The 27,954-nt window shown below is 34.5% G+C and overlaps 1 long non-coding RNA gene across 2 annotated transcripts; it reads right to left on the bottom strand.

Annotated features, from left to right (window-relative positions):
• Positions 1-1,070: 1,070 nt before the first annotated feature.
• LOC107313083 lies at positions 1,071-27,505 on the bottom strand. 2 transcript variants are annotated; one of them, XR_004307119.1, is made up of 6 exons: positions 27,371-27,505; positions 20,273-20,339; positions 14,652-14,726; positions 6,631-6,666; positions 6,046-6,177; positions 1,071-1,826 (listed from the first exon to the last, which is right to left on the bottom strand). It is a non-coding gene; the product is annotated as an uncharacterized LOC107313083 (long non-coding RNA). The 2 variants fall into 2 exon arrangements; XR_001554788.2 differs by lacking the exon at positions 14,652-14,726 and having other exon boundaries at positions 27,371-27,502.
• Positions 27,506-27,954: the final 449 nt, after the last annotated feature.

Raw genomic sequence — 27,954 nt, 5'->3', positions numbered from 1 at the left:
TTCTCAGGCAGATTCAGACAGAGCTGTATGTCATTGCTCTTAATAGCTTGGTCATGTAGTTCATACCTCTCCACTCCAGGGTCACTGAAAAACAGTAACTTTGTTTAAAATGTTCAGAAGCAAAAATTAACCTATTATTTACCTATATGTAAATAACTTATTACAAAGGGCTGTTTTTATAGACTATCTTAATGGTTAAAAGTGCAAAGGTTTTTTTCTGGTTTAAAGTTTTGGGCTTTGCTTTTTTTTTTTTTTTTTTTTTTAAGATCAAAAAAAAGATTGCAAAAAAAAAAAAAAAGATTTCTGTAAGAAGTAGTAGTCTTCTGAGGCAATGTCATTTACTTTTAGCCATGATGCGATTTCCTTCGGATATAAATGTGCTGATCCTCAATCAGGATGCAGAGCAGCCAGTTAAAGGGGGACTTCAAAAAGCCATGAAAAAGAGAAACCTACGTAAAGGTTCACAGTAATTTCTGCATACAGTTCTGAAAAGGAAATGGCTTTGTAACGTGAGTTCTCAATTTGCAATTTAAGGTGCACTGTTCATCTAAGATGCCTTTCTTAAAACTGCTTTTTGCTTTAAGATTCAGACAGACAAAAATTAGCCTTTAGATGTTTTCTCTTTTTAAAATTCTGTTTCTTCTTACATTTCAGAAGCCTGAAAGACTTCTAAAATAGGGCCTTCTTCATGTAGCTTTTTGGACAAAAAGAATAGCATCTAGCTCTATCATCTTCCACACTTTTCATACAAAATGTTAGAAAAGTAACTCACCTTAGTGGATAAGAATGACTAATCCTTCAAGAATATGGATAAAGAAAATTGAAAAATGACAAGAATGAGGCCATGGAATAAACCATATCCTATCTTATTTAACATAACTTAAATATTTTAACATATTTCAAATATCTTTCCAATTATGAAAAAAATAATAATAATTTTAAAAAATGATGTGCGTGATTTTAATAAAGTTCTGAGAAAGCCTCCAGGAGGCACTGAAAGTTTAATATGAGCCACATGCAAGTGCAGTCCTGTGATTTTCTTAGAAGTATACAGCATATGTACAAACATATTGATTTTTGAATTCTTTTTAATACCTGTAATTTTCATCTCAGCTATATTTTGAAACAAACAAAACAACTTGCAGAACAGAGTAAAATCTGAATAGGCAGTTCCTGTAGCGATGTCAGAAAACCACAAGGGAAAAAGCAGAAATGACAAAACGTAGGTGGGAAGGAGAAGTGTCTAAGAGTAAGGCCCCTTGGCAAAATATTGACACATGTAACCAAGAAGTACCAGTAGAGGATGTTAATACAGTAGCTCATACTCTCACTTAACACCAAAAGAGTGGGCTTTATAACATGAATTAATATAAGACAAGAGAGTCACAGACTCTGGGAATGACAAGTTGTCAGAACTCTCTCTCCGAGCGAGATCACATGTTTGTAAAAGCTATAACTCAAATCAAAGTGCTAGAAATCATCAAGAATCAACTGTGTAATTTATTTGCTAGCAGCATCTAAGACCACATCAGATAATACTGATACAGAAAAGATGAGACAATATTGATAGAAGCAGTAGCCCCAGGCAGCTATAACCCAGGAAACCAAACTGTCTTTCTAACAGAGAACAGACTGCAGAAAATGTAGCAGGGCATCAAGCCAAAGGGGGAAAGAAACGTTCAACAGGAGATGGGGATGTAGTAGGTGTTACAAAAATAATATTTTCCAGTAGCACTCAGGTCACTGAGAACAATCCATGACGGGATGCAATCACCAGATAATGATCTCCAGGGAGATAATGTCATTAATGCAGACCACAGGGATGACTGTAAAAGGGGGAAGAAAAAAAAAAAAAAAAAAAAAAAAACGGAAAAAAAAAAAGAAAAGAAAAAAAAGAAAAAAAAATTACATTTCAGTCTAATTAAGTGCAGAAGAGGACTTCCTCACTGGCAGTCTTTTTGTGTCCCATTTCCCATCCCACTGTGTGCTGATCATGAGGCAACAATCCCATGTAGAATCACTGTCTCTTGCTGGGAAACTGCAGAGATTTTCACAGCAGTTACTGTAAATGTTTCAACATTAGTATCCCAAACACTGCTCATGCATGTTCCAACAATCCTGGCCCCAACATTACAACACACCTAATCAAAAGACTGATCAAATATAGACTTCACTAGTCTGATGAAGATCAAGTTTTTCAGGAATCATTTAAAAACTGACTCTGTGTTTTAAGAATAAAGACAAAATCCTGCTGCAAGGTGGACATGAGTCAAATGTTTCATGCTTGTTTACATAAAGGTGGGGGACTATTTTCCAAGTTTCTCATGCTTTTGGTAGCATCTCTCGGATTCTGTTTACCAAACATGCTAGGGAATGAGAGTGCCCTACAATACAGTAAGCAGCATTTAAGCAAATCATCTAACATCAGGGCTCTAACTGAGATAAAATTATGGGAAATAATTTTCCCATAACCACTCAAAATTCTTCAGTGCACTTTTCAGCAGAAGGGACTAACTTCAAAAAGTGCTTTCAGAAATAAGCATCCCTCCTTGATACTCTCCTTTTTCTAGCTGATGAATTTCTTTCTCTGTGTTTATATTATTTTACACTTGAAAAAAACACCATGAAGAGTAAATGAGGATATCATACATGAATGCTTTGTTGATTAAATACATACCTGTTAACTAATAATCTGTTTCTAGTTTAGAGGAGAACAGACAAAGATAATTGTTATACTCCTGTTTAATTAGCAAGCAATTCTAGCTATAGCATTCCTGCAATTCATTAACAACACTTTAAAACAGCTGAAGATGACTGTTGTTTCCCCCTGCCATATTGTAGTACTTGATATTTTGATTTACACAAACACACAAATGTGATTAATGGTAGAGATAACATGAAGATGACAAAGTATGGATGCATCCAATCATCTTTTTATCTATGTGGTAACTACTCAAATTACATTTTTATTGAGGAATATGTAAATAACTAAAGACTAACATTTGAAAAGATGAATATTTTTGTTACACTAAAATAATAACTACCAATGCTAAGAGAAAAAAATAAATAGAATATATATAAACCAAAATTTCACACCAAGATAGGAATTATTTCTAACTGCCAAGTGCGCATTCTTTACATCTGAAGAAACTAAAAGTTAAGTCAGTATATCTACCGTGCCCTTTCAGCATCTCTCACACTTTGATTTCCAAATGTTTCCTATGGCAAGTGCTGCCAAGACTATCATTCCTATCAATCTTGACTTTTACGTCCCTGTTCATTTACATGTAAAATACAAGTTCCTTTGCTGCATAGTTCAGAAATGCCAGCAGTAAGGGAGGACAAAGGGAAAACAGACAACAAAAATTTAAATCCAAATAAAATCTTGAAGAAAGCCCTCAAGATATAGTACTGGGCAAAAACAAGAACATTCATAAGGTTCTCTTCTGTGACCAGGAAATGGAATAGTCTGCATCATATTCATTTTAAACAGAGTTAAACAGTCTGTTCACACTCCTTGCATATAAACCTTGAAAAATACTTGTGACTGAGCTCTCTGTTCTCTCTCATGAAAATTAGTCATTTATACATTTTCATTAACCTGCTTTTTTTTTTTTTTTTTTTTTTTTTTTTTAAATGTCCATTTGGATTGAGCTAGAAAGCAACAAAGTGGTCCAATGTCATGTACGTTCCCTAGAATGTAGTAATGAAAAACAGTAGTGATATCCAACATCACAACAGAAAGCAAATGCTGTGTGGGCTTACAGAAGACTAGGTAATGCAGTAAAAGTGTATTCTACCAACATTTTGAATTATGATGATAATTAATTAATTCTGAGGGTTTCTCATGAGATCCAGTACTGCATGAACACCTGCATATGCTTTTTTCACCTGATTACGTCAAAAATTAATCTCAGACTTAGACCAAATAAAAGGTAATTAGAGCTGTTAAACTAACTACAGTTTAACAGTACTTCAATGGATTTGAAATACAGTGTTCCCACAGAAAAAAGTCTCTTTTTTTTTTTTTTTTTGTTTATGGGCCTAAGAGAGAAAAGTTGAACAACCCCTACATTTATTTATTTATTTATTTTCCTCAGAAAGAGGTTTCCAAAAAAAAGAGATTTTCAACACAGGTGTTTGTTTTGTTTTTAACACAGTATACTCAGAAATTATGAGTGCCCACTGACTCAGTCAAATCAAAATCTCCTAAGCCTCAATGAATTTCTGCAAAAGATTGTTGCTTTAGAAAGAAATCAGAAACTAAGACATATTAAAATGTGCTTAAACCCTGGAAATGAAGAAATTCTCTGACCATATTCACATTTATAACATCCTTATGCATATCAGCCACAACTTGTGATGACTACAGACCTAGTGATACAAACTGCACTGACACCTAAATAGCTTCAATAAGAAAAAGCAATTTTGCATTGCAATCGGACCCTGCTTCTCTTTTTTAAAAGATAAATTATAAATTTAGAATTACTATAATATTTTCAGAAGTGTAGACATTCAGTGGAAATGTTAATAAAAAATATAATGTTTGGTTTGGATCTGCAGAAAAGAGAAATGAAAATAGAGCATAAAATGGTACTAGCTCTTCTGACAGAAAAAAAAAAAAAAAAAAGAGTAGCAGCTGCAACAAATCAGTACTATATAATGCTATCATCTATATACAGTTTTCTGGGACACTGAGGCAGAGAAAGAGAAGTGCTAATTTATTCTTTTTCTTTTTGTTCATCATATTCATTGCCATTTGTCAGTGCATGGCATGCATTTTCTTCTATTTGTGTTCTGTACTTTGTTACTGCTAGAAACAGTATTGATTCAGGTCTGCAGTTCACAGCTCTCCAGCTTAGTTTGCTATTAGGTGAAGAATGTTCACGTGTAAAACCTGTTCCAAACAGTTTCAAGGTAGCAATATGCATCAGTGTAATAATTACTCCAGTGTTTGGTAAGACAACAGGTAGCAATCAACCATTTTTGCGCTGCTGGAGTGTTGTACAAAGCATTGGGGATATCACTGTAATTTGGCATGTACTAGCATATTACACAAAACTGTGGCTCTAATGTGCATCTGTTTCCATTGAAAATAAACAAATGGGGAATGGGCATAGACAGAGAGTGTACATTTGACTTGCTAAAATGTATAAGGAAATTATCGAGCATAAAAAATCTGGTGAGGCTAAAGCAAAGGACAGTAGCTGCTTCAGTTAAATTGATGCATTCTGTGCTTCAGGATCAAAAACACAGCTGTTGAAAGGAGCAACTCTGAAAATAAAATTCTTTGGACTACACCAGATTTGAATTTGGTTTCTACTGGTACTGAATATCCAAAATACTGACAGTCTGCAAGAGTGTTTTTCAAAATAAATCACCTCTCCCTCCTTTCCCCAGAGGTCAATGAAAGGTGACTCTATATCCATCCTTTGCTTTTTCTATTATTTTCTTTCCAAATACCTTAGAAACATGCAGATTTTCACATTTTTACAGATGCACATTCACGACTGCCCCACAAGTTAGAAAAATGCTAGTTTGAAAGAAATTTGCATTCCATAGTACTGTGCTACACACCTTATGCAATGACTAATATCTAGAAAGGAGAAGTGTACATTTGCATGGATAGGAGGTCTCCATCACTAGTTCAGATGTGTAAAACCTCAGAACCTTTGAGTCCTGTGACTGCAAGGGTATTATTATCTTTATAGCCTATTCCTGGAAAGCTGCAAGGAAGAATAATGAATTATATTAAAAGCATTAAAAAAGAAAAAATAAATAAATAAAAGAATCCTCTTTCTATTCCAGCCTTCATCAGTCATTCGTAACTACTGCAGCTGTGCTGAGGTCTCAGCTTTCCAGCCATACATTGCAGAAAACACAAGATTCTTCAGAAAAAAAATCAGAGCGCTCTTAATGAAAATACCTACCTGGTTTGTAATATTTTCTACATGAAAAAAATAAACAAAAAAAATTTTAAAAAAAAAATTAAAAATCCTTCTTTCCTGATGATTGAATTCCTTCATAATACAAAATATAACTTACCCCTTTCTGAAAATCAGTTTTTGCTAAATAATGTTACTTCCCAGTTTAAGCCTTGGGCTCTTTCCTGCATCAGACAAGCTATAAGATGGCTTTTATCTCCATTTTAGTAATCATCTGTTCCTTGTTAACATCCTGAAACAGAGAAAACACATTTGCCTCCAGCTTTCATTAAGCACCCATTTTCTCACTTCCTGTAATTTCTCTTTGCATATTTTGCTTGTTTCCCCTTTTCTTGATTTTTTTGCATTGTTACTTTCTGTTTCACTGTATCTTCAGATCTATTTCTCTTCAAACTTATTCTTCCCTAGTGTTTATCTCATCATTTCTTTCCATATAATCCACTTCTCTCTTTTCTATAGCAATTCCTGCAAGCTTTCCTTCACATTCTTCTCCTCTCAGCCATTCACATCAATCAACTTTTCTCTTCTGTATTTCTTTCAGTTCCTGTCAGAATCCCCAGTGGACTTTAGTGCACAACTTCTTTGCGTCCTCCACCCACAGTTAACCTCTTAACCTGACAGACACATAAACATTCCTTTGAAGCTGAATGATACAATCACCATTTGCATCTGCAAAATAACTTACCCTCATCACAGATTCTCCCTCCTGGGTTCATTTCCACTGCAAAAGTAAAAAATAAAAATAAAAATGGCACGTAGGGAAGAAAATCAGGGACTTTTACTTTTTTCTCTGGAGAGGCCAAATCATTAACTCTGCTTTGCAGCTTCATTTGCTGGTTGGTGATGAACCAGGGGCATACATGTTAGTTACAATTAGATAATTAGGGAAAAGAGGTACACTGTCATACTGTGTATAATTGTTTGTTAATAGTAAAGTGAAGATGTTTTAGTGAACACTGTAACAAATGAAGGAAGCCATACTGGTTGCTTCTTCATGAAGAGGTTTCCTATCTTCCTGAGTTCATGCATGCTTACAATCCAGTATCTTGTCAACACATGCCCACACACACAATTAAGATCAGCACTTCCACAACCAGCATAGAAAGACTGCCATCCAGTGATCGAGTCTGTTGCCCAGAACAGTAATTGCACTGCTGGAGATTGCTGCTACTTTTCATTCTGGAATTGCCAGTACCGCTACCATTTTTAGAAAGAATTCCATGAAAGGAAAACATTTGTTTGGCCAAAAAAGCTTCTTCTCTCTTATATAATGCATTTGTCTGATTACTTTGAGCTAAGTAGACACTTGGGTAGTTCTTTACACTGAGATTTCCAGGCTTGCAGTAAGTTGAGATACATGCCTGCAATCACCTTAGCAGTGTCATTTATTTTGACAAAGTGTAATAGAAGTTATTTCCATGAAAGAGTGTGAACCAAATTAAAACTGGACAATCTGGTCTTAGCTGTGACAGGTTTCAGCATGCCATGGAGAATAAAAATAATTGGAAGTAGAAACAGGTCTATCTTTCCTTTCCAAACTTTGGAGATGCGCAATTGATCTCCCAGCATAAAAAATATATAGAAGAAAAGTAAGCTGTCAATTATGATGTCATCTGTCTCTGTCAATTGTAAACATATTTGCCATACATTGCTACAAACAGCTGTGCAAGATCAATCATTTCATCCAGGTTTCCTAGGCCAATTAAGGAATCCTGGGGGTGGATGAAGGGTTTTTCTTTTTTCTTACAGTAGAATGTAGTGCAATTATATCAGGGGTTCAAACACTTGTGTTTGTTTTAGGAGACATGTATGTTTTAGGAGAATAAAGAGAAGTAGCATATATCTATAGCTCTTCTACAAAAAAAAAAAAAAAAAAAAAAAAAAAAAAAGTAGTTGCTATTCTGTGTCTCTTTACCTACAATTTAATAATTTAATCTGTTCTTGAGAGTAAGCTTTGAACAAATAGGTCCCAAACAGCAGGTCATAGAAAAGTTTTGTAGTATATTAGAGAAAATATAGTTTCAGATTTTATATGAGAATAAAGGAATGTATCTGTTTCTACTCTAATTAAAATCATCTACCCTATCCTTGAGATAAGATATTTGAGTCATTCTGCCTCCTACTCCACATTTTGAAAGGTGGTGGGCATTCATATGCCTGAATATTAGACTTTAACTGAAAGTGTCTTATTTTTAGAAACTGCTCCAAATCTTTTCAGTGAACGGCAGTTTTGTAGCAAGAAAAAGAAATTTCTCAGGTTTCTATAGATCAACTGACGCAGCTGCTAGAATGATTGAAGAAGGATTATGTTCAACAGATACTTCTGTTCTGCAAGTAGAATGACAGAAAGCAAATCTCCATCCTGGTGATTCTGAAGAAAAGGGAAGGATAATCTAAGTAACTATCTTCAAATGAACTGAAAAATTTTTAGCCAAGATTCTTAAATGAAGTAACTTGATAAATCATTAATGTTACTCTCTTAAAAAACCTTGGAACATTAAAAAACATTTAGAAGACAGCCTTATCCTATCAACATCATCTTAAAATATTCACCTTATGAAAGAGATCACCCTACAGCATTAGAAATAGATCAACCTGATGAACATCCAGTATAAATTAGTGGATCTAGTATATAGTAAAATATTAGAGGCTAAATTCAAGATGAGTTAATTAACTGTATGACTTAATGGAATTTAGCTAAGGTCTATAAAAGAATGGAAAGGAGAAAGTAAAGATCAACTACTGACTCTGTCTTTCAAGTCAAGAAATTGACAAATCACATAAAACTAGCAAGAGGGAGTCACCAAGAAAAAAAAAAAAAAAAAAGATAAAAAAAGTTCCAAAAAAGATTTTAAAAAAATCCAAATTGCTGAAAAATGTTCAGAGAACTCCAGAAAAATATTGTTACCTGTCTTCTTATAGAATCATAGAATAGTTTGGGTTGGAAGGAAACTTAGCGACCATCTTGCTACAAACGCCCTGCTATGGGCAAGGAAGATATTTGATCTTGTTCCCGATACACATTACAAAACTAGAGGGATCTTAGCTATGGCCTTTCTCATCATTCTCTAGAAATCATTCATTTAGTGAAATGGTTTTAATGCAACAGAAGCCTGAAAAACACATATTGCACATAATACTTCAAAGATGAGAGAGTATGTGGAAGGCAGTGGAAGACTATTCAGAATTTTTCATAAATAAATATTTGGCACAAGTGAAAAATGGAAAATATCTCTTTTTTGTGTATAAAGAAAAAGAAGACATTGAACAATATAACGTGCAGTTTTGGAAGACAGTTGTGTTTAGAGAGTACAATTTCTACATTCATACTTACATAAGGCTGTGGAAATATTAATGAAGGTATATAATTTGGCTTTTTCATAAGGTTACTGTCTCTTTGGCTATATGTACTGTGCGAAACTAACTTTCTGCCAAGATAAATGTCTTGATGGCACCAAAATGACTGTGGTCTCCATTTACTGTCCTGAGGAATTAAGTGTTTTACTCTAATTAGGAATTTTTGTCTTCATATACTGTTAATTATTATGACCTGTGATACAAAGGGAAAAAAAAAAAAAAAAAAAAAAAAAGGAAAAAAAGGGAAAAAAAAAAGGCCAGAACAGATGAAATACACTTTTCTGGACTTAAGCTCAAAGAAATAATGAAAGCTTTAAAAACTCCTATTAACAGTGGTTTGCATCTATAACATGTTCGGAGACATGTCTCCCCACTTTCATTCTAGCTTTACAGTATTAACTTCACTGAGTTTGAACCATAAGAACTTGCCTTTGATAGAATCATAGAATGTCATGGGTTGAAAAGGACCACAATGGTCATCTAGTTTCAACCCTCCTGGTATGTGCAGGGTTGCCAGCCACTTGACCAGACTGCTCAGAGCCACATCCAGCCTGTCTTTGATTGCATCCAGGGATGGGGCATCCACAACCTCCTTGGGCAACCTGTTCCACTGCAGCACCACCCTCTGTGTGAAAAACTTCCTCCTAGTATCTAACCTAAACCTCCCCTGTCTCAGCTTAAAACCATTCCCTCTTGTCCTCTCACTATCCACCCTCATGAACAGCCATACCCCCACCTGTTTATATGCTCTCTTCAAGTATTGAAAGACCACAATAAGTCCTCTTCAGAGCCCTCAGTTCCCTCAACCTTTCTTCATAGGAGAGATGCTCCAGCCCTCTGATCTCTGTTTGTTTTGCTTTGGGTTTTTATTTACTTTTCTTACAGCACCTTTTATGAGGAAAACAGGAAGCTGGAAGTGGGCATTTTCTGCTTTATTCAGAAACATATTCACAGAAATGCAAAGTATTAGCTAGCATTTGCAGAGACACACAGTGAAGAATTTGGAGCTGAATGATTCTTAAATGCATGTCACATGAATATTCAGATATTTAAATTTAGGATATCTTTTAGTAGATTGATCTATTATTGGAGATCAAGGCACATGTCACAAGAAAGACCTATCAAAATATCAGACCTTTTATATTATTCTTGTACACAATATACCGCAGGTAGTCACGTTTGTTTTTATTCCTCTTGGCAGTTTGGTTTCTCACTACAGGGAAAAGTAAAATTTTAAGTTCTCTTACTTTTGTCACTTCACATGCTTTGATAAAGTGTTTAATCATCCAGGCTTCACAAATAACCCTTTGCAGTTCAAAAGGGCTTTTTGATAGCATACTGTCAAAATTCCAAATCCATACAGCAGTGAAAAGGTTTGAGAAATCACACATTTCATAATTATCTAACCAATAACCAACAGTATATTCAGGTCAGTGTGAAAATAGGAAAAAAATGCTGTGTATTTCCTCACAGAATGAAAGAATGGTTTGGGTTGAAGGACACTTAAGGGTCACTTGGTTCCAATCCCCCTGCCATGGTCATGGACACCTTTCACCTTGTTGCCCAGGGTCCCACCCAATCTTCAACACCTCCAGAGATGAGGAATCTCCCCCAGCTTGGGCAGCCTGTGCCAGTGCCTCACCACACTCTGAGTGAAGGATTCCCTTCTAACACCTAATATAAATATTCCCTTTTATAGTTTTACAACCATTACCTCTTGTGCTACATCCTGGTAAACAATCTTTTCACATCTTCCTTGGAGACTCCGTTTATACATGGGAAGGCTTTAATAAGGTGTCCCTGGAAACCTCTACGCTGAACAACCCTAAGGGGTACGTATACATTATATTTCAGGCACTATGTCAAAGCAGGTGATTCACAATTTCTTTGGCTGTATTTTTAGAAGAAAAAATAAATCTAACTCCTATAAACACATGTTGGAGAAAAAAAATGCTACGTACCCAAGTGAGATTAACAAAAGTCATAGAGAAAATAACTACTGGCCATCAGTCCCATTGTTTAAGTAGTTGAAAGGAAACTAACGTAAGAGTATTGCAAATCTCCTGTTAAACATTTCAGAACATTAACAACTCAGACTGATAGATCTAGTTTGTCAGGTATCCTGAACTCAACTTCATTTTAAACTCTTCCTAAAAGACTTATGACTTTTTACACAAAAACTACCTAGAAGGTCAAACTTTTTCAGGTGAATTCTCTGGGAAAAGCCAGTGAACAAGTTGCTCACCATTGGTCATTCAGTATTTCCATTTGTGTAGCCTTCATACCATCCCAAGTGACAAAAAGAGACATAAGATTTCCCTCACCATCATACTCCAGAAAAAAGAGAATTCAGTGCATTTTTTGCCACTCTTTAGCATCCTCTGTTCTTCTGTAAATGAAAGGGATTATAAACATCTGCAGCACTGCCTTCTACTCAGCTGTATCACTTGGCAGAGTGAAATACAAACAGCCCTCCCTACAAGCTCTACCTTATCTATGCTAAACCAGCACAGCTGCAATGCTACTGTTGAAAGTGTAAGATGAAGTACAGAAAGGCAGGTTTCTCCAAAGCAGCATTTGGGTTTTGAAGACAGGCTTGGCTAAATAAAGGATCTAAAGGTACCAGGGGTAGTGAACAAGCTTATCTTGTTTCTCAAAGCAGAAAAGATCCTAATTAAGCTCAACACCAAAATACATAACATGCAAGCAAACTTTAGTTCAAGATACACAAAGCTCCCAAAGCCCTAATGTTAAGACAAGTATTATATATATTCACCTCGTTCTTTGAGTCACTTGTGGCTTCTGAACTAGATCTTGTGCAAATTAATGGCGTTGCTGGAATTTTCTATTTCAATTAGGAAACCCTCTTTAATTCTTTTGTGTGCTAAGAGGCAGGAACTCCAAAAAGAACAAACTACAGAACAGATGTGATATGCAATTACTCTTATCTGTTAGTCAGGCAACAAGCTCATCAATGATAGTAAGTAAATAAGAACTAAAGAATGAAAAACATGAGAGGTCAGAAAATGAGTAACTTCTTGATGAGCAGTAAAATAAGGAAAAACAAAAACAATACCCCAAATTTTCTGGATATACATCAAGTCTTGGGAAGCTTTTTTTTAAAAGCACTCTTCTTAGACTACCTGCAGTCAATAATGTTAGCATCTCATGACTCCAAGCAATGGAATCAGTATGTATGTTGCTTTTAAGTGAACTTTCTAAACTAAACAGCATCTAATAAAAACAGATTTGAGTTGCTAAAATGAAAAACACAATCACTTAGATGTAGTAGTAACATATTACCTTATTAGAATTCATCAGTACTTAGCAAAATTATCTCTCTTATTGTATCAAGAGTGAGTAGAGACTATATATGCTGCCAAAAATATCTACAAAACATTTAACAACTGTAATGACAAAGAAAGAACTCTGTTAAGCTAAATATTATTCTCATAATTTGCACTTATTTTCATAGTTAATTTACTGGAAAGATTTGTATTCCAAATTATTGAGGACAAAATATTATCCCAGGAATCAGCAGAAAGTTTAGCTAGAAAGTGTAGCTAGCCTTCTCGAGTGGGAAGATCTCCCTCCTTTGGGACAGAGAATCCCAGTGACTTTAGAGAGCAAAAGTGACTAAAAGCCAAGAAACAATCTTTAGCATGGAAGACTCAAAGAAGAAGCAGGATTTCTGATTTCTGGCTAATGCTAAAATCTCTGATCATTAGGAGCAACAGACATGCATCCTGTTCTATATTCAGTGCCTCTGGGAACTTCCTCCCATGCAGGTTAATATCTGTTGGGCATTAAGGTGATGTTCCTCCTCTGCCAGGATGAGAGGACAATCAAGTACATCAATACAACACAAAAATTCTAGCTGACATACAACAAGTCATGATTTTCCCTATAAAATAGTCACAACAGTTGGGCGCAAGTTCAACAACTTTTGTCCCTTGCAAAGACACTTTGTTGGAACTGAAAGTTTTCTCTCTTCATAATTTGTTATTTGCTTAGTGCAGTTATTCACTTGCTGGTTATTCTGGTCCTCATTGGGTAATTTCTAATTCAGCACAGATGATTGTGCAAAGAATCTTTTTAGGGACACATGGGAAATACTGGCATGGGCATTTTGTAACAATACAACCTTCTTGAAATTTAGGAGGGGCTGTTTGCTTTTGGGCATTAGTGACTTTTATATATATATGTATATGTATATAGTAATAGTCTCGTGCAGGTTGGAAGGGATCTTAGAGATCATCGAGTCCAGCCCCCAGGATTCAAGCCTCTGTGCTGCAGAGTGGCACTTCTACCACTTGCGCCACAGGGGGATTCGAGCACCCGGGTCCTAGTGTTGCAACACGGCACTTCTACCACTGCGCCACCGGGACATACAATATATATGCATATATATATATATATATAAATTTTACATAATTACGCATAGTATATTGAAATTTAACCCCCTTTCCTTTCAAGCATTGTGACAAGAAAATATATTAAGTAGGAAATAAATGCAATTAAAAGATGTCTTTTTCATTGCAAAATGAAAGATGTTAAGCACTAAATATTCTGAATGAATAAAACTGCATGCTTTGAAATCTTCTACTCAACAAGTACATACAGAGAACTGATTCATTTCCTGTTTAACATAGATAAAGTCGACACTTTGATTTTTAAAAATGTTTACATATTATTGCTTGCTTGCTTTTTGTTTGTGCTCAAATTATTTTCAACTATAGTACTGGAGAGGGAAAAAATCCAATTAAGTTAGTACTTGTAGAAACAAAACATTACTACTAATTTTATTTTTTAATACTAGAGGAAAAAAATGAGGTCAGTTTTGCAGAAGTAGGAAGATTGCCTGCAAATATTTGCTATCTGTAATCCTTTCAATTACAAGGGGTTTCTCACCGATCTGTATTAAAATAATTTTAATTCAGTGGAAATACTGCTACATATAAATTAACATATAAAATTTACTAATTGCATTTTCAGTGTCACTGAGTGGTATCTTTGTTATAATGTGGCAGTATTAAGGTAAAAAATAGCTTAATGTGATTTTGGATGGAATACATTCTTCACATCTGCAGCACTTGGCTTCTTGATATTTTAAAATGATATCCTCTCTAAATAGAGTCACAGGCAAACCGGCAAGAATTAGGCCTTTTTGTATAATAGTTGTTTTTTGTTTGTTTGTTTCTTTTGATAAAATTTAAACATATCTTTCTGGAATACCTGCCATCCTATATCTGAAAGATTAAAATCCACAGTACAAAATCAACAAAATACAAAGTAATGAATGGCTGAATTAAGGCACCCAGAGGAAGAAAAATAAAAAGGCATATTTACCAGCAACGATGGGTAAAAGGAGCTTGGATATCAAAAGTTGGGTTGGGTTTTTTTTCATACTGTGTGGTTGAACTCCTGCACAAAACAAGAAATACGGAGTTTGCTCTAATTTGCTCCACATTTCCCAGCTTAATTTATTATTAAAAGTTCATCATGAATTTTCAGCAATCCAAGTATGGTGTCTGCAGTCTTAGAGTCTTAGAATTCATATGCTTTTCTAAATCAAGTAGAATTAAGTCCACATAAAAGCTGAAGAATATTTTAAGGGATATTATTTTGTTTTCATTAGCACTCAGATGCTCCCTTTATTCAAGCAAAAATGCTGATTAAAACTCTTTTTTGAGCCGTTCTATTTTATTCTTAGTTGGGGGAAAAAATTACACAGTTTTATCTGGAAATACAATCTGAACTGAACCAATTTAAGTGCACTGTGAAAACATTATCAAACTCTTAGAACGCTTCTATCAGGTCATCAGCTATCCAATTTCCCTGATTTCACAGATGAAGGTATTGTGCTACTGAGAAGTTACAGAACTTGCTTGAAGTCACAAAGTAAGATTGAGAGAGAAAGTATAAGATGGATTCTTCCGCTTTCAAAGCTAAGGTTTTCTCTTTCTTGCCCATCAGAAAACTACTAATCAATGAAGCAAAATCACCTCACTTCGGATCAGAATACAGAAACTGGTGTGATACAGCAATTAGTGAGTGCACAGCTGAAACCTTCAAAGAGGAACAGATATTTTTGATCACATGAAGAAAATGGATCTTAAAAATATCTCGAAGTGTGGGACTCAATATTTATCTGAATAGCAATCCTCATCAAAAGGAAGCTACTTGTAGCAACCATCATCTGAAAAATGGTTATTCAAAACAATTTTTTCTAGTACAGATCAAGATTTGATCAGGTGCATGTACCTGGCCTTCTCAACCTTTCTAAAGCCTACACATCACAAATCCCATCTTATCCACCAGCTATCATAGTTTTCACTTAATATGGCATGACACGTAGCACATGAACACAAATTCTTAAGAGGCACTACTGAGATGTGTGGTATTGCCCACTTGGGGATTCAAAGGAGGGAAAGCATTCAGGAAGTACTGTTAGTACTACTCCTTGGACAAGAAAGGAAGTGAAATTTAAAACAGCATTTAAGGGACTCTCTATGGTACATTGGACATACCCAAGAACACATTAAAGAATTTGTCATTCTTTCACTCTTTCACCTTGCTTTAATTCTCTCTCTCAACAGCTGAAGAATGATTGCGTCTTAACTGAACTTAGATACAGCTTCATATTCAGTTCTGAGCTGCTGGCACTCATATTAATAGTTCATGAAAACCCAGATTAACAGTACACTTCTACCACCAAATAAAAGGAAGACACAGAATGTCATTGCAACCGTAATTTCAAAACTCCATGGAAAAGAATTACAGCTACAAGGAGTTTGATGAAAGATTAACAAATGGTACTAGAAAAGGTCCTGTGAGAATTTAAACAGTCTTTAAGCAACACAACGCTGTAAAGCACTCTACACAAATATAAATCAAAAGTAATTAAGATTTTGTGTATGCCATGTCAACAGGGAACCAAGTGACATAACACTGTCTTCACTTGTCTGATCTTGGATTAGTGAGAGAAGGAGGTTTCAAGAAGGATTTTACATAGAAGAAATGATTAAAATGGTAAAAAGGAAGAGTTATTTACTTTCTTGACAAAATAGATTTGGATAAAGTATAACATGCACACCAGCTACAGTAGAATAATGAAAATGCAAATGCTCAAATGAATGGTCATATACAGAGACAGAAAACACTAAAACATATAAAGTAAATACTATAAATTCTTACACTATAAAAAGGGGGCTATTTTATTTTTTGCTTCCTGAGCAATGAGTTTTTCAGAGTATAAAAAGGAATAGGAAGGTTGGAATAACTTTTAATCAGAACTATTTGCAGTTTCACTGGTCATATAGCAAATGCACGATATGTTGTTATATTAAAGTAATTCATATTTTATACAGAGTATTTGTATATTTATTTATATTTTTTTAGCTATTTAATTTTAAAATCCACAAAGGACATCTGGGGAGTTGGAACTAGATATCTTTGAGGTTCTTTCCAACCCAAATCATTCTACGACTCTAGTATCTGTCAGCCAAAGGATTTGAAAGACTCTGAGATTCTAGACATTAAAATGTTGCTATCACAGCAGCTCAGTGGCTAATTCTTTTTACTTGAGTAATAAGAGACATTATGAACCACACAAAATGCATCTGACAGGAACAGTTTCTCTCCAAGAATAAAGAATTTTATAGACCATGTCATGCATAACCATGACAAAGATGAAAGGCAGCTCTTCATACTGATGAACCTAGTATACAGCTCAAAAAATTTTAATGGTCATTTTTACCTTATGCAGCTATCACACATTATACATGTAATTTTTATTATGACCAATAAAACCTATTTCCAGACCAATGCAGATGGGCTCTACTTAACAGTCAGTTTCCTAATGTCATCATCTTTACTGCTACTGTGTAAAACATAACGATATTTCTGTTGCAAAGAGCACAGTGTTATTGCATGTAGATCAGATTATCTGGGTCAGTTTAAATGTTATTACTGGGTCAATTACATTGGCTTAAGGCAATATCAATTTAAAATAAATTTCTTTATTGCACTGTAGAATATATATCAATTTCATTAAGACTAAAAAGCTCTGAATAAACTACATGTAGGAAATAATAGGTTTATGGAGTTGACACAGACAACAATATGTCTAAAAACAAAATAAGAGAAGAAAATATATATATAAAATCTAAAGGATTTCATATTGTATAACACAGTCAATGACTGATGTACATTTCAGTGATAGTATAACAGTACAGAAAAAACGATAAGGTTGTTAATCCTTTTAATTGATAGATTATTGAATAGTTTAAAGAAATTTTTAAAACTTCTTTTATTTTTACTAAATAATACATAGTGGAATATATTTTTCAATTATATATGAGGGTAGGATTTGCAACTGAAAATACTGAGAATAGAGTTCAGTTACAGAAATTAAGCCTTAAAGTACATACGTCACAACTAAAATTTTGAATACTCTCTCAGTCTGAGATATTATCAATATAGACCTCTCATGTTTGCATTTATTAGGCAGCACAATGCAATGTGGTAACAAATTACTCTTAAACTTCAATGGTTTAACTAAGAATAACTTACCCTGACAAAGTTTCTGCTGTTAAGTTGTGTACTAGTATGTTTTGACTTACGGATACAAGAATGCAAAATGTACCATTTGTTCTGAGGGTCACATACAGAGAGTCAACAAATCACCTGTGCAACAATCATTCACAGCAGCTCAAGTCAATTGCAAATTTTAAGCTGACCATTTGGTTTGATTATATTCACATAAAATAATGTTCCTTCTTCACTGATCAACCAGTACAAAAAATAATAATAGTAATAAAAATAATAATTAAAAAACAAACAAAAAAAAAACAGATAAATATACCAGTCAATACTTATAAAACAAGGAATCACTTTGTCTACAAAATGGTGACATAGTATCAATCTGGTCCATTTAAAACAAGGGAAAAAAAATCCTTAGAAGACTTCCCAGAAAGCTGGTATTTGAAGGTATTACTTAAATGCTATTGCATAGCTCAACTGAGACATAGTAACTCTTTCAAACCTATAAACACAAAGATAAACCTATCTAGGATAACTGTCCATAAACTGACCCTGTGCACTAGGGTGTTTCTATTTGACAAGATGATCATACAGAGTAGTAATGTGTTTCAAAGTTCTGTACTGATCTTTTGAATGGTCCATTGGCAACAGATGGGTATCCAAAATCTAGCATAAGAATTTATCTCATATTTTTACTCTCCTAGGCATTATGTATTATTTCCTGTGGTAATATGTTGAGATCCTACCATTAGAAAAAGGATAGTAAATTCCCTAAAGGAAATTGCCATTAATCATTTTTTTAGTAGGAGCCCTTGGAATCACAAGCATAGGATGACAGCACAAGCCCCAGGGGAATAAGCATAAATGAGAAATAGTCAATTATGGATTAATAAGGAACTGCAGCCTTGAAACCTGGATAGAAATGTTATTAGGGCATAATAAAGAACAAAGAATGTGAGGCGAACACATGTATATTAAACCCATTTATATTAAAGATGCAAGGATATAACAAGAAGGGATAAAAGACACAGCCCCTAAAAAGAACAGAGAAAGGATTGCTCTAGCATTGTCATCCCCAGTTAAGGCCACCACACCTGATCAATACAACAGCCTGTATGTAGGAGGTCTTTACTCCAAAGAAGAAAGAAAGAGGACTGCTTTTTGATTTGCCATTCATGACACTGCTGTTGTAGACTCAGAAATCTTATTTAAATTATTATATTTAATATATTCTTGTAAAGAATCTTTAGATTTCTAAAGAGCAGCACGTATATTTTCTAACCCCTTTCCACATACTGAGATAACTGATACTGCAGAATCACATGAGAGTAAATTTGAATGTAGTAAACCAGAAAATATTAAGATGATAGAAATATGAGAGCTTTTGAGCACTCTTTGCTGTGCAGTGACCCTGGATCTGTTAGAATCATGTTTCTCTGTATGTTCTGCAGAACAAATTTTCTTGAGTGAAAAGTGATTCAAAGTACATCTATACATGCCTGCACACTCTTACAAAAATCAAGATCTAAATTTACCAATTACCATCTACACCATTCTCTATAACAGTGTGAGAAGCCTGCTCAGAATGATTTGGCTAACATAAATTAATGAGGTTACTTACATTGATTTTAATGGAATCATGACAGTTAACATCAGTGATCTTCTTGCTTTGTAACAGTGTCCATATTTTTTTTAATATCTGTAAGCCATGACTGTGCAATTACATCACAAATACCATAAAGTTCTACAATGAATGAAGCTGTATATTCTGGAATTTTACAGTTTTGCAACATTTTAAATAAAACACTGTTTTTCTCTATATGTGCATGTACTAAGCTGATGTACTGCTGTGATACATCTCCGGACACCAATATTGTTGAACTTCACAGAGCCAGAGGCAGGGAATTTTCACTCTGCCACCAAAGTAATGTGAGCTTTACCTTGTTACATCCAATGCTCTTCGCCTTCTTTGCTCATAAAACCATCACATAAATTAACTACCAGTTTTCTTTTTTTTCTTTACAACATTTTCTGTAATGCTTACTGGCCTAAGAAAGTTTTATCTTATTAACACCCACATATTTTCTCCAAGTCTGTTCATTTTCTATTAGAGAAATCTTTATCAAAGCTGTGAGAACAATATCATTATGCCCTTACAAATTAAGTTGAAATTCTTTGTCTGATAAACAATCTTTAAAATTTTCCAGGTGATAAGAAACATATGTAAAGCTAACATCAAAACTAAACCAATCCATTATTTCTGATAAACTCATCTTCTGCCTACTCAGTCACTCTGTAACAACATTTTGTTTATAAATTCACTGGAGTGGAAACTGCAATTTACTTTATAACACAGTCCTGATTAGCTTGAAGGTCTCCAGATAACTTACGTAACTAATAAATATTATAGTAGAAATAAGACATACCTGGGAGCACAGAAACAGGCCATGTAGAGTCCTCTTTACTCATGTCAGTCAGTGGTGCATAGTTTCTCTGAAATGTAAAAACTTGGAGTGAAATCATAGCTCTGCTGAAGTTCACACTTTTTATGTCTGCATTATTATAGTAATACAGTAACTGGAAACATATCTAAGTATCAAATTAACTTAAGAAAATGTCATATATTTCTTTTTCCTCACCTCTACCGGGTGAACTCATTATGGAGGACAGTACTGAAAAGCATTGAAGTCAAGGCACTTTGAGGGCTGGATGCTTCCCCAGGGATAAGGACCGGGGAGTCAAAGGGGACCCTAGAGCCTCCTGTGCCCCTACCAACAGTGTGCTATCCCCACAAGACAAGGTGTCAACATGGCAGGCAGAGCTGGGTGATGGTAACAGGGCCCATCAGCTGCCACAGGTTCAGAAGTGAATCAAGTCCAGTCTCCAAGCAGATAGTCCTGTCAGGAGGAGAAAGTTCTGGAGCCAAAGACAAGGCCAGAGACACAGCTACAGTCTGTGTCCAAAGTCCACCTAGAACTCAGAGTCAGAAATGAGCTTCAACACACATGCGAGAGGCCCATCCTGGAGGCAGCCAATGACAGCATAGATTCCAGGTCCCCCCCAGCAATGGACCAGCACAGATACAGTCTGTCTCAGGCAAAAACTGAGCTGGGCTTCCTAAGTAGGCCCAGTTAAGGCTGATCAATGAGCTCATTAGCACAGTCAGTCACTCAAGAATTGCTTGTTGTTATTTATTTATTTAAAGTTTATTTTCCCTTTTTTACCAGCTGTGCACCTAACATGCTGAAGACAGGTTGTTTTAATTTGTCCTGTGAAAGACATCATGAGCATTTATCTACAAATAAAACTTAAAGGGATAAAGTGCTGAAACTCTTCTTCAAACTTAAAGGAAATACAATTCAATACTGTATTGGATATGCTGAGTTCTAATGTGGCCTTTTAAAAACTTATTCTTAAACAGAGCTCTACCTGCCTGAATCTACCAATTGGTACATACAGAACCCTTCTTGCATTCATAGCATTGAAATTTAAATTTACAATTCTGAAATCAAAATGCAAATTTGCTTGCACAACTGCACATCACAGGGAAAAAAATCTGGGTACTACTGAAATTGTTCAGTGGAGCTGGGATTTCATCCCTGCTTTTTCTCTATTCTCACAGGTTTATCAATGAATATTGAGGATGCACTCAGAAAGCATGATCAACATCACTCCAGTGATCTGAATTGAAAACAGAACAGTAGCAAAAACGTCTGCATTTCAAAGGAGCTTCTTGAAGGCAAGTAGGTTGCAGAGAAGTCCAACAGTGAAAACGTCACAGCTCTTGTTCTTTTACCTAGCCTAATACAATGGTTTGGGGGATTCATTTCTCTTTTATTCATGCTCCATGTGTTTGTCAGTCAAATTTTCTTGGTCATTAAGCATTCATTTGCTATTCTGTAATTTATTATGTTATTCATTTTACAAGGCAGCTTGCAAGGTTTCTTGCTTGTCTGTTCCAAGCCAAGCATAATGCTTTATGCTAACCTTCACAAGTCATACTGAACTTGTCAGGAATATTTATTGTCTGACTTTAGGAGGTTATCTACACATTTTACAGTTTTTTACATTGTTCATTACTTTTCCTATTCTATTCTTTTTCTTTAAACTGATTTTCCTTGTATAGCAAATATGGGTTTTGTGATCCATACAGTTTACATTTCAGACTTGAATACATCAAAATAAGATCAGTAAAAGCTGTTTATTTGCTTTCATTGATTTATCAGTTCTAATGAAATCACACTGAGTGAAAAGTTTAGAATAATCTGTAATGATACAATCTCGGCTCAACACTTCATAGTTTTAATAAATTAGAAAGTGAAACAAAGTAAATGGTTGGCAACAATTTTATCACTGTTATTCAGACTGTTTCTTAAAGGAGATACTTATTCACTTTCTAGTTTGGAAATTATAAATAAACACAACATTCATTAGCCTGTAAATCTGAAAAAAAGAAAAAAAAAGTGTATGTCTTGTTCTGTGTTAATAAAACTGAAATATACCAGTAAAGTTGGATTAAAACCAAAATGTGATATACTATTTTTTAGAGAAATTAAGAGTTTCTTTGCAAAACAAAAAGAAAACTGGATAGTTTTGTGAATATATTCATTTGACTTGCAATAGGCATTTAGGAAAATTAAATCACTAACATATAACTTTTATAAGCAGTATTAATACAATACTTCCCAGCATTTCCAGATAACCACAAGCGCAAAATACAAATGCCTGAAAGTGTGATCATAAATTTTCAGTGCCTATGTTGATTTTTTTTCTGCTGTTTAATTGCAACTCAGGTTAACCTCACAACAACAATGCGGCCTATTTTTCTGTAAAAACTCTCTATCTCAAGAAGCTTAAAAATAAGCATTCTAACTAGACAACACTGGTTTTATTTACATAATTTTATTCTCATCATCCAGTACTGTAATTGTTTTATTAGGTCATGTCCTTTACCAAATAGAAAGTTAACACTAACTATTGAATAAAGAATATGGAAAAAGAATTAGTAGGATACATCAGATTTGGTAGCACTTTGGATCTCGGTAGATTTTGGGTCAAATGGAGGATACAAATATTATGGAAAATAAAAGCTTTTCATTTCCTTCACTACATTTGCATACTTGGGTGAGTTATGGTTACTTGTAAAAGTTTTCTGATGCATAAAGATTTGTGGAAAAGTATTCACCATGAAATAATAAAATAAACAATTAAATAAAATACATTGTTTTCTAAACAAGAAATCCAGCTTCAAATACTCATGAATATAATCAAAATATTGTGAATACACATTGAAAAGAAAAAAATCTCCCTATACAATAAAAGGCTTTGACAAAAATAATAGAAATCCATAGATGCTGTTTTGTGGAAGAAATAGGCTAACACTAGTTTCCACTAAAAATTCAAACCATGGGAGATAAGAGGTTCGCTAAAAGTCACACTGGATAAATCCATTGAATTTAAAGTATTCAGCCAAACAATTAGAGAACCCTCCTTAGCAAACATCTAGGCCAATGTCCTGTTTTCACATAGTTATGACAGATACAAATTAATACTTCTGTCTATGAATATATTTTAAAAGAAGGAACTTTTAAGAAATAAGGCTAGTTTTAATCACAGAGTAGTTAAGGTTGGAAAGGACCTGTGCCTGGGAAGATCATGAAGCAGATCCTCCTAGAAGCTATGTTAAGGCACATACAAAACAAAGAGCTGATCCAAGACAGCCAGCATGACTTCACCAAGTGCAGATATTGCCTGACCAATCTGGTGACCTTCTATGATGGAGTGATGGATTCAGTGGATGGGAAAAGGGCAACAGTGTCACCTACCTGGACTTCTGCAAAGCCTTTGACTTGGTCCCTCGCCACATCCATCTCTCTGAATTGGAGAGCTTTTAGCATTAACAAGTATGACTTGGGGTTATTATCAGAAGCACTCACAGTGACTTGGAGATCACTGTGATCAGAGATCCTTCTGGGTCACCACTCTCAACAAAGTCATTCAGACTAAGAACAATTTGAATGCATTAGTTTCCTATGCCTAAAATGGAATTTCTATCTCTCCTTTTTAATGTGTTCTAACATACTTGAGCTAATTTCACTTTTGCTTGCTGAGCAGTTCTTAAACAATTTATGGATGCTGACTTCCACAGTTCTGAAATCTAAAAGTACTGCCAAAAGAATAACTGATCCCATTCTTCATTTCAATAGTTTATTTTTTACAGATACTACACAGAACTTCAATTAAAGCTCCATTGGAATTATAGAAAAAGCTCAGTCTTTTACGTATAGTCTTCTGTCAGGGGATGACTTGAGTAAGAGTCTTCAGTATACAACAAAGACAAGATTATGATGATCAGATCCCTCTCTTCAAAACTAACAAGGTGATATATAACTCACAAGGAACAATAGCAACAATGAACACAAAGAATTAGAAAATGTTCAGGACAACCAGTAAGATTGGTATTTTTCTCTCAAAACTGTTAGTAGTAAGAAATCCTAATTACTGCCAGAAGTATCTTGAAGGATACTCTAGGTCATCACAGCAGTTTGGGAAGATGGTGGAAGTTAGCCTCAGGGAGAAAATCTAATGTGAAGGGGTGCTAAGCGGGAGAAAGATGTTGCAGGTCTGAAGGTCTATGAATAAAAATGTATTAGACTTCACACTACATAGCACAGAAATTAGCCCACAATATTTAAATGTATATATAATTTTAAAATTACTGCTTTCTGAGCCTCATTGTTAAGGGTTCAGTGATTAAAGTTCTGGCTCAGTTATCTGAGCTTCTGTATTCAGAGCCAAGTACATTACCTGAGTGACAGCAGATGCAGCCTGCACAAATAAGAGAGGAGTTATCAATGCAAAGAGTGTAATAGCTACTAGTTCCGGTCTTTACTTTTAAATTAAATGTAACAGGCACTATCCTCCAGAATCACCAAACCAGACTCAAAAATGCAACTTAAATGAACTCAAAAATACTTTTGTTAAACTGCTCATTATAAATCCAAATTTGGGGATCTAGACAAGAAGCACTGCATTCTTTTCAGCACAGGACCACCTTAGATATTGTACACTGTATTGTACAGGTATCTGTATCACATCTAGTATGAAACAAAGGACTTCATCTATACTGAAGCTCCAATACACCAAATGCAGTTTAAACCGCAGTTCTATTACAACATATGTAACAGCCATACACTATGCAGGACCTCTACAGGGAGAATTTAAGTCCATTTATAAAAGCATTACATTTTAAAAATTCTTTCTCTATTACTGGAAGGCTTGATTCAGTTCTTCACTGTAAGACCTAATGCACAACATTTGTAAATGTTCGTATTTTTGGTGTATTCAATTACCAATTTTATTATATCAATGTCCAGAAAATCGTAGTCATTACTTTGAATAAGCACTCACATAACTGACTCCAGATAGGTCCAGATAAGAAATTAAAAATAATGATGACCGGATTTAAATAAGTAATGTCTAGGCTGAACCTAATTTTGATTTCAGTTTCATTGACTATATACTAATTTAACTACATAGACTTAATGGACTTATTATGATTTATACCACTGTCAGTAGCCTGCATTTTATAAACAGATCTTAATTCCATACTGCACTGCTATCTATTCTCAAAGTACAACAATGAAATTCATATATATAATTTGTAAATTTATATATACATATATATATTTTACCAGCTGCTCAAGTATTATGTAGTTCGTCCAAAAAAAATCAAACGATTGGGATTATAACCTTTGCTAGCATGTTAATTTACTTATCGTATGTAAGGAAAAGAAAAAAATAGAGTAAATCTTAAAATAAATCAGAAGAAAGCAAGCCATTTATAGCTATGCTCTAATTATTAACAATTTAAATCCAACTGCTTCAGAGAACCAAATAATTCGGTAATATTAGAAATAACGCTTTTATATTAGAAGACATTGGCTTGTTTCTTATATTCCTCATATAAACATTATGTTACAGTGATTCCATTGAAGATGCATACATTTCCTCTGAAATGTCCAATTTTTAGACAGAATGAACATTTCTTGGCTATCTCTAATGAAAGCAGAGTAACTTTCCAACAGGGTAACTTCCACATGTAAAATTACAGCTACCTCCACTCTTAGGTCACTAACAATAATGAAACAGAAAAGTTTATCTCACTTGTGAATAATGAATTAATTTTTTTAATGAAATGTTAACTTTTCTGTTTTAAATGTGATTTCAGTGTTTCATCCTGGACAAAATAACACTATGCCAAGGTATGCTTTCCAGCAGTTTTGTTTGTTTGTTTTTGTTTGTTGGTTGGTTGTTGTTGTTGTTTTCATATACTAAATAGATACAAAAGCAGAAGCAATAGTATGGTAAACTAACTCAAATATCTTAATTTTCTTTATTTACTACTGACTTGGCTATTTAAACATCATAACTCAGGTTACCCACTTTTTATTTCTTTTCAGTGCAAAGATCTTCAGTCAGTGCTAAAGAGGCATATGATGGCACAAAGAGAGGAATGGAAAAATGGGAACTCAGAACTCCACTACAGCCAGTGCAGCAGCTCAGACTCATTATTTTAATCTTTGTGCAACATTTACGGTTGTCAGGAAGAGGGTTGTTTCCATTTGCTCCATCTGGCAAGCTGTTTATGAGTTTAATGGACATGCATTTCAAATCTTCTTATGCCTGAGGCCATGTTTGAATTTGTGTGCCTCAATGGAACATCTAACAAGAGCAATTTTAAAAAACACATAGTTCAATGAAGTATGAAGCTCGATCTTCAGGGTTAATAGACTATTTACCTAATAAGAATGCTTAAAAATACTTTTTTTCCCCAGGTTTTCTATGGCTATTAGATTTCTGTTTTGATTTTTTTGTACCCTCATCCCACTTTTTTCCCTCTATTAGATATTTGTATATCATCAAGGATAATTTTTGTTTTACAGTAAAGGCTGAAGGAAAGTGTGGTCTAGACCTCATTATCACTCTGTCAGGATTTATAAATGGACATAACCATGGAACGGACGCATCCCACACAACGCTGGAGCAAAGCTCTATCTCCATGAGCTCAGTGGTATCACATACCCTTCGAGAACCTGCATCACCCCTAACAACCCAAAATGTGTTAAATAAAATGACAGGATTCCAGCCATATCCATCTGACATTATGTTTTTTCTATATTTAGAAGCCTGATGGGAGAGGAATTTTATGTCTAAGATGTTTTTATATCTCAAACAAAAGATTTGGCACTTGTGGCAATGGAAACTACATTAGAAGTATACATTGTAGCAAACAAAACATATTTCATACCACTTTATGCCTAACAATTTGGAGAGATACATACATTATGATAGATATATATTTAAAATAAAAGTAGTGTAAGTATAAAATGATTTTTTAAAATTGTTTTAAAAGAAAAAAGAACAGAAAAAAAAAGTATGTTGTAATGGACAATTTTGATAGAGAATGTAATTTACAGCAGAAACAGTGGTACTGAACAGTAGTTATTTTTATCATTACTAACCTTCAATTGTAGGTAGACAATCTTCAAATAAGACTTCCTTGTCAAAGCAAGTTCCAACTGCAAGTGAACCAGACATATTTCTATATATTAGAAATATTTAAGGACCATTGTTCTGATTTTAGGCAGGCAAATGCCAGTATACCAGTTTAAACTTCAGCAGCTTACTTGCAAATCAATTTTTGGGAGCTTCCTAAAACAAATGACTTAACTGATTTGAATTATGCATTATTGTATTTCTACTGATCCTCTTTGCCATTGCTTGTGCTTTAGAATATTTCTGTGTGCATCAACATATCTAACATTAATAAAGTTACTACAGTTAGAAAATTGTGGTATCCTTGCACTTACTCTGGTAAAAATTATTTTTTATTTTTATTACTTCATTAATTATACTACTACATGTTGACCACAGGATCAGTAATAAGGCAGCTCATCAGTAGTTTACTATACTTCTCTAGTGTGCCTTTGAAATTTTTTATGTCATCCCCTTATATCTTTGTGGGACAGCTGTATCCTTTGCATGCTGACATATCCCTTCCTCCCTGGCTGAAGGAATGAGCTGCACAAAGTTTCAAAGTAATACC

This window comes from Coturnix japonica, chromosome 4, assembly GCF_001577835.2.
Source record: "Coturnix japonica isolate 7356 chromosome 4, Coturnix japonica 2.1, whole genome shotgun sequence".
NCBI classification, from domain to species: domain Eukaryota; kingdom Metazoa; phylum Chordata; class Aves; order Galliformes; family Phasianidae; genus Coturnix; species Coturnix japonica.
Note: the sequence above shows the minus strand (reverse complement) of the source record. Positions and strands in the feature narration are given on the sequence as shown.